Source organism: Eubalaena glacialis, chromosome X (assembly GCF_028564815.1).
Source record: "Eubalaena glacialis isolate mEubGla1 chromosome X, mEubGla1.1.hap2.+ XY, whole genome shotgun sequence".
Lineage (NCBI taxonomy): Eukaryota > Metazoa > Chordata > Mammalia > Artiodactyla > Balaenidae > Eubalaena > Eubalaena glacialis.
The window spans coordinates 53,334,753-53,347,193 of NC_083736.1; positions in this window are offsets into that span (position 1 = coordinate 53,334,753).

Sequence of the window (12,441 nt, forward strand, 5' to 3'; positions counted from 1 at the left end):
GAAGCCTTATGCCATCAGTCTCCAATTTCTAGGTTGACACGCAGCATACACGCAGGACCAGAGCTTACTGTCTCTACGCAGTGTTCTGGTACCGAAACGGTTGCTTAAGCAAAGTCCCTAGGAGTCTTGGAAAGCTTACTACCGTGAAACTAAAGCAGAACAGCGATGAAGGCCTCATGGAGCTGCTGCACGCCTCCCGTTTTGCCAGCATAATCAGGGCCTTACTTCGAGGCTAGTGCTCACATTGACTTTCACGTTTGGTATAGAGCAGAGCAGGGTGAGCTTCCAACTAGGAACTGGAAGCACAAGGTTTCTTTCGAGAAAACTCATTTTCTTCTATGAACCATGCCGGCTGTAAGTAAAAGCACGGTAACAACAGTGCTTTTCAGGTAGCTTCGGGGCCGCATCAACGGAGCTCTCATAATGGGAAAACTAGCCTTGTGCCATCAGTCTCTAATTTCTAGGTTGACACGCAGCATACACGCAGGAGCAGAGCTTCCTGGTTCTACGCAGTGTTCTGGTACTGAAACGGGTGCTGAAGCAAGGCCCCTAGGAGTGTTGAAAAGCTTACTACCTTGAAACTAAAGCGGAACAACGATGAAGGCCTCATGGAGCTGCTGCACGCCTCTCATTTTGCAAGGATAATCAGGGCCTTACTTCGAAGCTTGGGCTCACGTTGACTTTCACTTTAGGTATAGCGCAGAGCAGGGTGAGCTTCCAACAAGGAACTGGAAACCCAAGGTTTCTTAGGAGAAATCTCATTTTCTTCTCAGAACCATGCCGGCAGTGAGGAAAACCCCGGCAACAACAATGCTTTTCAGGTAGCTTCGAGGCCGCATGAACGGAGCTTTCATAATGGGAAAAGAAGCCTTATGCCATCAGTCTCCAATTTCTAGGTTGACACGCAGCATACACGCAGGACCAGAGCTTACTGTCTCTACGCAGTGTTCTGGTACCGAAACGGTTGCTTAAGCAAAGTCCCTAGGAGTCTTGGAAAGCTTACTACCGTGAAACTAAAGCAGAACAGCGATGAAGGCCTCCTGGAGCTGCTGCACGCCTCCCGTTTTGCCAGCATAATCAGGGCCTTACTTCGAGGCTAGTGCTCACATTGACTTTCACGTTTGGTATAGAGCAGAGCAGGGTGAGCTTCCAACTAGGAACTGGAAGCACAAGGTTTCTTTCGAGAAAACTCATTTTCTTCTATGAACCATGCCGGCTGTAAGTAAAAGCACGGTAACAACAGTGCTTTTCAGGTAGCTTCGGGGCCGCATCAACGGAGCTCTCATAATGGGAAAACTAGCCTTGTGCCATCAGTCTCTAATTTCTAGGTTGCCACACAGCATACACGCAGGAGCAGAGCTTCCTGGTTCTACGCAGTGTTCTGGTACTGAAACGGGTGCTGAAGCAAGGCCCCTAGGAGTGTTGAAAAGCTTACTACCTTGAAACTAAAGCGGAACAACGATGAAGGCCTCATGGAGCTGCTGCACGCCTCTCGTTTTGCAAGGATAATCAGGGCCTTACTTCGAAGCTTGGGCTCACGTTGACTTTCACTTTAGGTATAGAGCAGAGCAGGGTGAGCTTCCAACAAGGAACTGGAAACCCAAGGTTTCTTAGGAGAAAACTCATTTTCTTCTCAGAACCATGCCGGCAGTGAGGAAAACCCCGGCAACAACAATGCTTTTCAGGTAGCTTCGAGGCCGCATGAACGGAGCTTTCATAATGGGAAAAGAAGCCTTATGCCATCAGTCTCCAATTTCTAGGTTGACACGCAGCATACACGCAGGACCAGAGCTTACTGTCTCTACGCAGTGTTCTGGTACCGAAACGGTTGCTTAAGCAAAGTCCCTAGGAGTCTTGGAAAGCTTACTACCGTGAAACTAAAGCAGAACAGCGATGAAGGCCTCATGGAGCTGCTGCACGCCTCCCGTTTTGCCAGCATAATCAGGGCCTTACTTCGAGGCTAGTGCTCACATTGACTTTCACGTTTGGTATAGAGCAGAGCAGGGTGAGCTTCCAACTAGGAACTGGAAGCACAAGGTTTCTTTCGAGAAAACTCATTTTCTTCTATGAACCATGCCGGCTGTAAGTAAAAGCACGGTAACAACAGTGCTTTTCAGGTAGCTTCGGGGCCGCATCAACGGAGCTCTCATAATGGGAAAACTAGCCTTTTGCCATCAGTCTCTAATTTCTAGGTTGACACGCAGCATACACGCAGGAGCAGAGCTTCCTGGTTCTACGCAGTGTTCTGGTACTGAAACGGGTGCTGAAGCAAGGCCCCTAGGAGTGTTGAAAAGCTTACTACCTTGAAACTAAAGCAGAACAACGATGAAGGCCTCATGGAGCTGCTGCACGCCTCTCGTTTTGCAAGGATAATCAGGGCCTTACTTCGAAGCTTGGGCTCACGTTGACTTTCACTTTAGGTATAGCGCAGAGCAGGGTGAGCTTTCAACAAGGAACTGGAAACCCAAGGTTTCTTAGGAGAAAACTCATTTTCTTCTCAGAACCATGCCGGCAGTGAGGAAAACCCCGGCAACAACAATGCTTTTCAGGTAGCTTCGAGGCCGCATGAACGGAGCTTTCATAATGGGAAAAGAAGCCTTATGCCATCAGTCTCCAATTTCTAGGTTGACACGCAGCATACACGCAGGACCAGAGCTTACTGTCTCTACGCAGTGTTCTGGTACCGAAACGGTTGCTTAAGCAAAGTCCCTAGGATTCTTGGAAAGCTTACTACCGTGAAACTAAAGCAGAACAGGGATGAAGGCCTCATGGAGCTGCTGCACGCCTCCCGTTTTGCCAGCATAATCAGGGCCTTACTTCGAGGCTAGTGCTCACATTGACTTTCACGTTTGGTATAGAGCAGAGCAGGGTGAGCTTCCAACTAGGAACTGGAAGCACAAGGTTTCTTTCAAGAAAACTCATTTTCTTCTATGAACCATGCCGGCTGTAAGTAAAAACACGGTAACAACAGTGCTTTTCAGGTAGCTTCGGGGCCGCATCAACGGAGCTCTCATAATGGGAAAACTAGCCTTGTGCCATCAGTCTCTAATTTCTAGGTTGACACGCAGCATACACGCAGGAGCAGAGCTTCCTGGTTCTACGCAGTGTTCTGGTACTGAAACGGGTGCTGAAGCAAGGCCCCTAGGAGTGTTGAAAAGCTTACTACCTTGAAACTAAAGCAGAACAACGATGAAGGCCTCATGGAGCTGCTGCACGCCTCTCGTTTTGCAAGGATAATCAGGGCCTTACTTCAAAGCTTGGGCTCACGTTGACTTTCACTTTAGGTATAGCGCAGAGCAGGGTGAGCTTCCAACAAGGAACTGGAAACCCAAGGTTTCTTAGGAGAAAACTCATTTTCTTCTCAGAACCATGCCGGCAGTGAGGAAAACCCCGGCAACAACAATGCTTTTCAGGTAGCTTCGAGGCCGCATGAACGGAGCTTTCATAATGGGAAAAGAAGCCTTATGCCATCAGTCTCCAATTTCTAGGTTGACACGCAGCATACACGCAGACCAGAGCTTACTGTCTCTACGCAGTGTTCTGGTACCGAAACGGTTGCTTAAGCAAAGTCCCTAGGAGTCTTGGAAAGCTTACTACCGTGAAACTAAAGCAGAACAGCGATGAAGGCCTCATGGAGCTGCTGCACGCCTCCCGTTTTGCCAGCATAATCAGGGCCTTACTTCGAGGCTAGTGCTCACATTGACTTTCACGTTTGGTATAGAGCAGAGCAGGGTGAGCTTCCAACTAGGAACTGGAAGCACAAGGTTTCTTTCGAGAAAACACATTTTCTTCTATGAACCATGCCGGCTGTAAGTAAAAGCACGGTAACAACAGTGCTTTTCAGGTAGCTTCGGGGCCGCATCAACGGAGCTCTCATAATGGGAAAACTAGCCTTGTGCCATCAGTCTCTAATTTCTAGGTTGCCACGCAGCATACACGCAGGAGCAGAGCTTCCTGGTTCTACGCAGTGTTCTGGTACTGAAACGGGTGCTGAAGCAAGGCCCCTAGGAGTGTTGAAAAGCTTACTACCTTGAAACTAAAGCAGAACAACGATGAAGGCCTCATGGAGCTGCTGCACGCCTCTCGTTTTGCAAGGATAATCAGGGCCTTACTTCAAAGCTTGGGCTCACGTTGACTTTCACTTTAGGTATAGCGCAGAGCAGGGTGAGCTTCCAACAAGGAACTGGAAACCCAAGGTTTCTTAGGAGAAAACTCATTTTCTTCTCAGAACCATGCCGGCAGTGAGGAAAACCCCGGCAACAACAATGCTTTTCAGGTAGCTTCGAGGCCGCATGAACGGAGCTTTCATAATGGGAAAAGAAGCCTTATGCCATCAGTCTCCAATTTCTAGGTTGACACGCAGCATACACGCAGGACCAGAGCTTACTGTCTCTACGCAGTGTTCTGGTACCGAAACGGTTGCTTAAGCAAAGTCCCTAGGAGTCTTGGAAAGCTTACTACCGTGAAACTAAAGCAGAACAGCGATGAAGGCCTCATGGAGCTGCTGCACGCCTCCCGTTTTGCCAGCATAATCAGGACCTTACTTCGAGGCTAGTGCTCACATTGACTTTCACGTTTGGTATAGAGCAGAGCAGGGTGAGCTTCCAACTAGGAACTGGAAGCACAAGGTTTCTTTCGAGAAAACTCATTTTCTTCTATGAACCATGCCGGCTGTAAGTAAAAGCACGGTAACAACAGTGCTTTTCAGGTAGCTTCGGGGCCGCATCAACGGAGCTCTCATAATGGGAAAACTAGCCTTGTGCCATCAGTCTCTAATTTCTAGGTTGCCACGCAGCATACACGCAGGAGCAGAGCTTCCTGGTTCTACGCAGTGTTCTGGTACTGAAACGGGTGCTGAAGCAAGGCCCCTAGGAGTGTTGAAAAGCTTACTACCTTGAAACTAAAGCGGAACAACGATGAAGGCCTCATGGAGCTGCTGCACGCCTCTCGTTTTGCAAGGATAATCAGGGCCTTACTTCGAAGCTTGGGCTCACGTTGACTTTCACTTTAGGTATAGAGCAGAGCAGGGTGAGCTTCCAACAAGGAACTGGAAACCCAAGGTTTCTTAGGAGAAAACTCATTTTCTTCTCAGAACCATGCCGGCAGTGAGGAAAACCCCGGCAACAACAATGGTTTTCAGGTAGCTTCGAGGCCGCATGAACGGAGCTTTCATAATGGGAAAATAAGCCTTATGCCATCAGTCTCCAATTTCTAGGTTGACACGCAGCATACACGCAGGACCAGAGCTTACTGTCTCTACGCAGTGTTCTGGTACCGAAACGGTTGCTTAAGCAAAGTCCCTAGGAGTCTTGGAAAGCTTACTACCGTGAAACTAAAGCAGAACAGCGATGAAGGCCCCATGGAGCTGCTGCACGCCTCCCGTTTTGCCAGCATAATCAGGGCCTTACTTCGAGGCTAGTGCTCACATTGACTTTCACGTTTGGTATAGAGCAGAGCAGGGTGAGCTTCCAACTAGGAACTGGAAGCACAAGGTTTCTTTCGAGAAAACACATTTTCTTCTATGAACCATGCCGGCTGTAAGTAAAAGCACGGTAACAACATTGCTTTTCAGGTAGATTCGGGGCCGCATCAACGGAGCTCTCATAATGGGAAAACTAGCCTTGTGCCATCAGTCTCTAATTTCTAGGTTGCCACGCAGCATACACGCAGGAGCAGAGCTTCCTGGTTCTACGCAGTGTTCTGGTACTGAAACGGGTGCTGAAGCAAGGCCCCTAGGAGTGTTGAAAAGCTTACTACCTTGAAACTAAAGCAGAACAACGATGAAGGCCTCATGGAGCTGCTGCACGCCTCTCGTTTTGCAAGGATAATCAGGGCCTTACTTCGAAGCTTGGGCTCACGTTGACTTTCACTTTAGGTATAGAGCAGAGCAGGGTGAGCTTCCAACAAGGAACTGGAAACCCAAGGTTTCTTAGGAGAAAACTCATTTTCTTCTCAGAACCATGCCGGCAGTGAGGAAAACCCCGGCAACAACAATGCTTTTCAGGTAGCTTCGAGGCCGCATGAACGGAGCTTTCATAATGGGAAAAGAAGCCTTATGCCATCAGTCTCCAATTTCTAGGTTGACACGCAGCATACACGCAGACCAGAGCTTACTGTCTCTACGCAGTGTTCTGGTACCGAAACGGTTGCTTAAGCAAAGTCCCTAGGAGTCTTGGAAAGCTTACTACCGTGAAACTAAAGCAGAACAGCGATGAAGGCCTCATGGAGCTGCTGCACGCCTCCAATTTTGCCAGCATAATCAGGGCCTTACTTCGAGGCTAGTGCTCACATTGACTTTCACGTTTGGTATAGAGCAGAGCAGGGTGAGCTTCCAACTAGGAACTGGAAGCACAAGGTTTCTTTCGAGAAAACTCATTTTCTTCTATGAACCATGCCGGCTGTAAGTAAAAGCACGGTAACAACAGTGCTTTTCAGGTAGCTTCGGGGCCGCATCAACGGAGCTCTCATAATGGGAAAACTAGCCTTGTGCCATCAGTCTCTAATTTCTAGGTTGCCACGCAGCATACACACAGGAGCAGAGCTTCCTGGTTCTACGCAGTGTTCTGGTACTGAAACGGGTGCTGAAGCAAGGCCCCTAGGAGTGTTGAAAAGCTTACTACCTTGAAACTAAAGCGGAACAACGATGAAGGCCTCATGGAGCTGCTGCACGCCTCTCGTTTTGCAAGGATAATCAGGGCCTTACTTCGAAGCTTGGGCTCACGTTGACTTTCACTTTAGGTATAGAGCAGAGCAGGGTGAGCTTCCAACAAGGAACTGGAAACCCAAGGTTTCTTAGGAGAAAACTCATTTTCTTCTCAGAACCATGCCGGCAGTGAGGAAAACCCCGGCAACAACAATGCTTTTCAGGTAGCTTCGAGGCCGCATGAACGGAGCTTTCATAATGGGAAAAGAAGCCTTATGCCATCAGTCTCCAATTTCTAGGTTGACACGCAGCATACACGCAGGACCAGAGCTTACTGTCTCTACGCAGTGTTCTGGTACCGAAACGGTTGCTTAAGCAAAGTCCCTAGGAGTCTTGGAAAGCTTACTACCGTGAAACTAAAGCAGAACAGCGATGAAGGCCTCATGGAGCTGCTGCACGCCTCCCGTTTTGCCAGCATAATCAGGGCCTTACTTCGAGGCTAGTGCTCACATTGACTTTCACGTTTGGTATAGAGCAGAGCAGGGTGAGCTTCCAACTAGGAACTGGAAGCACAAGGTTTCTTTCGAGAAAACACATTTTTTTCTATGAACCATGCCGGCTGTAAGTAAAAGCACGGTAACAACAGTGCTTTTCAGGTAGCTTCGGGGCCGCATCAACGGAGCTCTCATAATGGGAAAACTAGCCTTGTGCCATCAGTCTCTAATTTCTAGGTTGCCACGCAGCATACACGCAGGAGCAGAGCTTCCTGGTTCTACGCAGTGTTCTGGTACTGAAACGGGTGCTGAAGCAAGGCCCCTAGGAGTGTTGAAAAGCTTACTACCTTGAAACTAAAGCAGAACAACGATGAAGGCCTCATGGAGCTGCTGCACGCCTCTCGTTTTGCAAGGATAATCAGGGCCTTACTTCAAAGCTTGGGCTCACGTTGACTTTCACTTTAGGTATAGCGCAGAGCAGGGTGAGCTTCCAACAAGGAACTGGAAACCCAAGGTTTCTTAGGAGAAAACTCATTTTCTTCTCAGAACCATGCCGGCAGTGAGGAAAACCCCGGCAACAACAATGCTTTTCAGGTAGCTTCGAGGCCGCATGAACGGAGCTTTCATAATGGGAAAAGAAACCTTATGCCATCAGTCTCCAATTTCTAGGTTGACACGCAGCATACACGCAGACCAGAGCTTACTGTCTCTACGCAGTGTTCTGGTACCGAAACGGTTGCTTAAGCAAAGTCCCTAGGAGTCTTGGAAAGCTTACTACCGTGAAACTAAAGCAGAACAGCGATGAAGGCCTCATGGAGCTGCTGCACGCCTCCCGTTTTGCCAGCATAATCAGGGCCTTACTTCGAGGCTAGTGCTCACATTGACTTTCACGTTTGGTATAGAGCAGAGCAGGGTGAGCTTCCAACTAGGAAATGGAAGCACAAGGTTTCTTTCGAGAAAACTCATTTTCTTCTATGAACCATGCCGGCTGTAAGTAAAAGCACGGTAACAACAGTGCTTTTCAGGTAGCTTCGGGGCCGCATCAACGGAGCTCTCATAATGGGAAAACTAGCCTTGTGCCATCAGTCTCTAATTTCTAGGTTGCCACGCAGCATACACGCAGGAGCAGAGCTTCCTGGTTCTACGCAGTGTTCTGGTACTGAAACGGGTGCTGAAGCAAGGCCCCTAGGAGTGTTGAAAAGCTTACTACCTTGAAACTAAAGCGGAACAACGATGAAGGCCTCATGGAGCTGCTGCATGCCTCTCGTTTTGCAAGGATAATCAGGGCCTTACTTCGAAGCTTGGGCTCACGTTGACTTTCACTTTAGGTATAGAGCAGAGCAGGGTGAGCTTCCAACAAGGAACTGGAAACCCAAGGTTTCTTAGGAGAAAACTCATTTTCTTCTCAGAACCATGCCGGCAGTGAGGAAAACCCCGGCAACAACAATGCTTTTCAGGTAGCTTCGAGGCCGCATGAACGGAGCTTTCATAATGGGAAAAGAAGCCTTATGCCATCAGTCTCCAATTTCTAGGTTGACACGCAGCATACACGCAGACCAGAGCTTACTGTCTCTACGCAGTGTTCTGGTACCGAAACGGTTGCTTAAGCAAAGTCCCTAGGAGTCTTGGAAAGCTTACTACCGTGAAACTAAAGCAGAACAGCGATGAAGGCCTCATGGAGCTGCTGCACGCCTCCCGTTTTGCCAGCATAATCAGGGCCTTACTTCGAGGCTAGTGCTCACATTGACTTTCACGTTTGGTATAGAGCAGAGCAGGGTGAGCTTCCAACTAGGAACTGGAAGCACAAGGTTTCTTTCGAGAAAACTCATTTTCTTCTATGAACCATGCCGGCTGTAAGTAAAAGCACGGTAACAACAGTGCTTTTCAGGTAGCTTCGGGGCCGCATCAACGGAGCTCTCATAATGGGAAAACTAGCCTTGTGCCATCAGTCTCTAATTTCTAGGTTGCCACGCAGCATACACACAGGAGCAGAGCTTCCTGGTTCTACGCAGTGTTCTGGTACTGAAACGGGTGCTGAAGCAAGGCCCCTAGGAGTGTTGAAAAGCTTACTACCTTGAAACTAAAGCGGAACAACGATGAAGGCCTCATGGAGCTGCTGCACGCCTCTCGTTTTGCAAGGATAATCAGGGCCTTACTTCGAAGCTTGGGCTCACGTTGACTTTCACTTTAGGTATAGAGCAGAGCAGGGTGAGCTTCCAACAAGGAACTGGAAACCCAAGGTTTCTTAGGAGAAAACTCATTTTCTTCTCAGAACCATGCCGGCAGTGAGGAAAACCCCGGCAACAACAATGCTTTTCAGGTAGCTTCGAGGCCGCATGAACGGAGCTTTCATAATGGGAAAAGAAGCCTTATGCCATCAGTCTCCAATTTCTAGGTTGACACGCAGCATACACGCAGGACCAGAGCTTACTGTCTCTACGCAGTGTTCTGGTACCGAAACGGTTGCTTAAGCAAAGTCCCTAGGAGTCTTGGAAAGCTTACTACCGTGAAACTAAAGCAGAACAGCGATGAAGGCCTCATGGAGCTGCTGCACGCCTCCCGTTTTGCCAGCATAATCAGGGCCTTACTTCGAGGCTAGTGCTCACATTGACTTTCACGTTTGGTATAGAGCAGAGCAGGGTGAGCTTCCAACTAGGAACTGGAAGCACAAGGTTTCTTTCGAGAAAACACATTTTTTTCTATGAACCATGCCGGCTGTAAGTAAAAGCACGGTAACAACAGTGCTTTTCAGGTAGCTTCGGGGCCGCATCAACGGAGCTCTCATAATGGGAAAACTAGCCTTGTGCCATCAGTCTCTAATTTCTAGGTTGCCACGCAGCATACACGCAGGAGCAGAGCTTCCTGGTTCTACGCAGTGTTCTGGTACTGAAACGGGTGCTGAAGCAAGGCCCCTAGGAGTGTTGAAAAGCTTACTACCTTGAAACTAAAGCAGAACAACGATGAAGGCCTCATGGAGCTGCTGCACGCCTCTCGTTTTGCAAGGATAATCAGGGCCTTACTTCAAAGCTTGGGCTCACGTTGACTTTCACTTTAGGTATAGCGCAGAGCAGGGTGAGCTTCCAACAAGGAACTGGAAACCCAAGGTTTCTTAGGAGAAAACTCATTTTCTTCTCAGAACCATGCCGGCAGTGAGGAAAACCCCGGCAACAACAATGCTTTTCAGGTAGCTTCGAGGCCGCATGAACGGAGCTTTCATAATGGGAAAAGAAACCTTATGCCATCAGTCTCCAATTTCTAGGTTGACACGCAGCATACACGCAGACCAGAGCTTACTGTCTCTACGCAGTGTTCTGGTACCGAAACGGTTGCTTAAGCAAAGTCCCTAGGAGTCTTGGAAAGCTTACTACCGTGAAACTAAAGCAGAACAGCGATGAAGGCCTCATGGAGCTGCTGCACGCCTCCCGTTTTGCCAGCATAATCAGGGCCTTACTTCGAGGCTAGTGCTCACATTGACTTTCACGTTTGGTATAGAGCAGAGCAGGGTGAGCTTCCAACTAGGAAATGGAAGCACAAGGTTTCTTTCGAGAAAACTCATTTTCTTCTATGAACCATGCCGGCTGTAAGTAAAAGCACGGTAACAACAGTGCTTTTCAGGTAGCTTCGGGGCCGCATCAACGGAGCTCTCATAATGGGAAAACTAGCCTTGTGCCATCAGTCTCTAATTTCTAGGTTGCCACGCAGCATACACGCAGGAGCAGAGCTTCCTGGTTCTACGCAGTGTTCTGGTACTGAAACGGGTGCTGAAGCAAGGCCCCTAGGAGTGTTGAAAAGCTTACTACCTTGAAACTAAAGCGGAACAACGATGAAGGCCTCATGGAGCTGCTGCATGCCTCTCGTTTTGCAAGGATAATCAGGGCCTTACTTCGAAGCTTGGGCTCACGTTGACTTTCACTTTAGGTATAGAGCAGAGCAGGGTGAGCTTCCAACAAGGAACTGGAAACCCAAGGTTTCTTAGGAGAAAACTCATTTTCTTCTCAGAACCATGCCGGCAGTGAGGAAAACCCCGGCAACAACAATGCTTTTCAGGTAGCTTCGAGGCCGCATGAACGGAGCTTTCATAATGGGAAAAGAAGCCTTATGCCATCAGTCTCCAATTTCTAGGTTGACACGCAGCATACACGCAGACCAGAGCTTACTGTCTCTACGCAGTGTTCTGGTACCGAAACGGTTGCTTAAGCAAAGTCCCTAGGAGTCTTGGAAAGCTTACTACCGTGAAACTAAAGCAGAACAGCGATGAAGGCCTCATGGAGCTGCTGCACGCCTCCCGTTTTGCCAGCATAATCAGGGCCTTACTTCGAGGCTAGTGCTCACATTGACTTTCACGTTTGGTATAGAGCAGAGCAGGGTGAGCTTCCAACTAGGAACTGGAAGCACAAGGTTTCTTTCGAGAAAACTCATTTTCTTCTATGAACCATGCCGGCTGTAAGTAAAAGCACGGTAACAACAGTGCTTTTCAGGTAGCTTCGGGGCCGCATCAACGGAGCTCTCATAATGGGAAAACTAGCCTTGTGCCATCAGTCTCTAATTTCTAGGTTGCCACGCAGCATACACGCAGGAGCAGAGCTTCCTGGTTCTACGCAGTGTTCTGGTACTGAAACGGGTGCTGAAGCAAGGCCCCTAGGAGTGTTGAAAAGCTTACTACCTTGAAACTAAAGCGGAACAACGATGAAGGCCTCATGGAGCTGCTGCACGCCTCTCGTTTTGCAAGGATAATCAGGGCCTTACTTCGAAGCTTGGGCTCACGTTGACTTTCACTTTAGGTATAGAGCAGAGCAGGGTGAGCTTCCAACAAGGAACTGGAAACCCAAGGTTTCTTAGGAGAAAACTCATTTTCTTCTCAGAACCATGCCGGCAGTGAGGAAAACCCCGGCAACAACAATGCTTTTCAGGTAGCTTCGAGGCCGCATGAACGGAGCTTTCATAATGGGAAAAGAAGCCTTATGCCATCAGTCTCCAATTTCTAGGTTGACACGCAGCATACACGCAGGACCAGAGCTTACTGTCTCTACGCAGTGTTCTGGTATCGAAACGGTTGCTTAAGCAAAGTCCCTAGGAGTCTTGGAAAGCTTACTACCGTGAAACTAAAGCAGAACAGCGATGAAGGCCTCATGGAGCTGCTGCACGCCTCCCGTTTTGCCAGCATAATCAGGGCCTTACTTCGAGGCTAGTGCTCACATTGATTTTCACGTTTGGTATAGAGCAGAGCAGGGTGAGCTTCCAACTAGGAACTGGAAGCACAAGGTTTCTTTCGAGAAAACTCATTTTCTTCTATGAACCATGCCG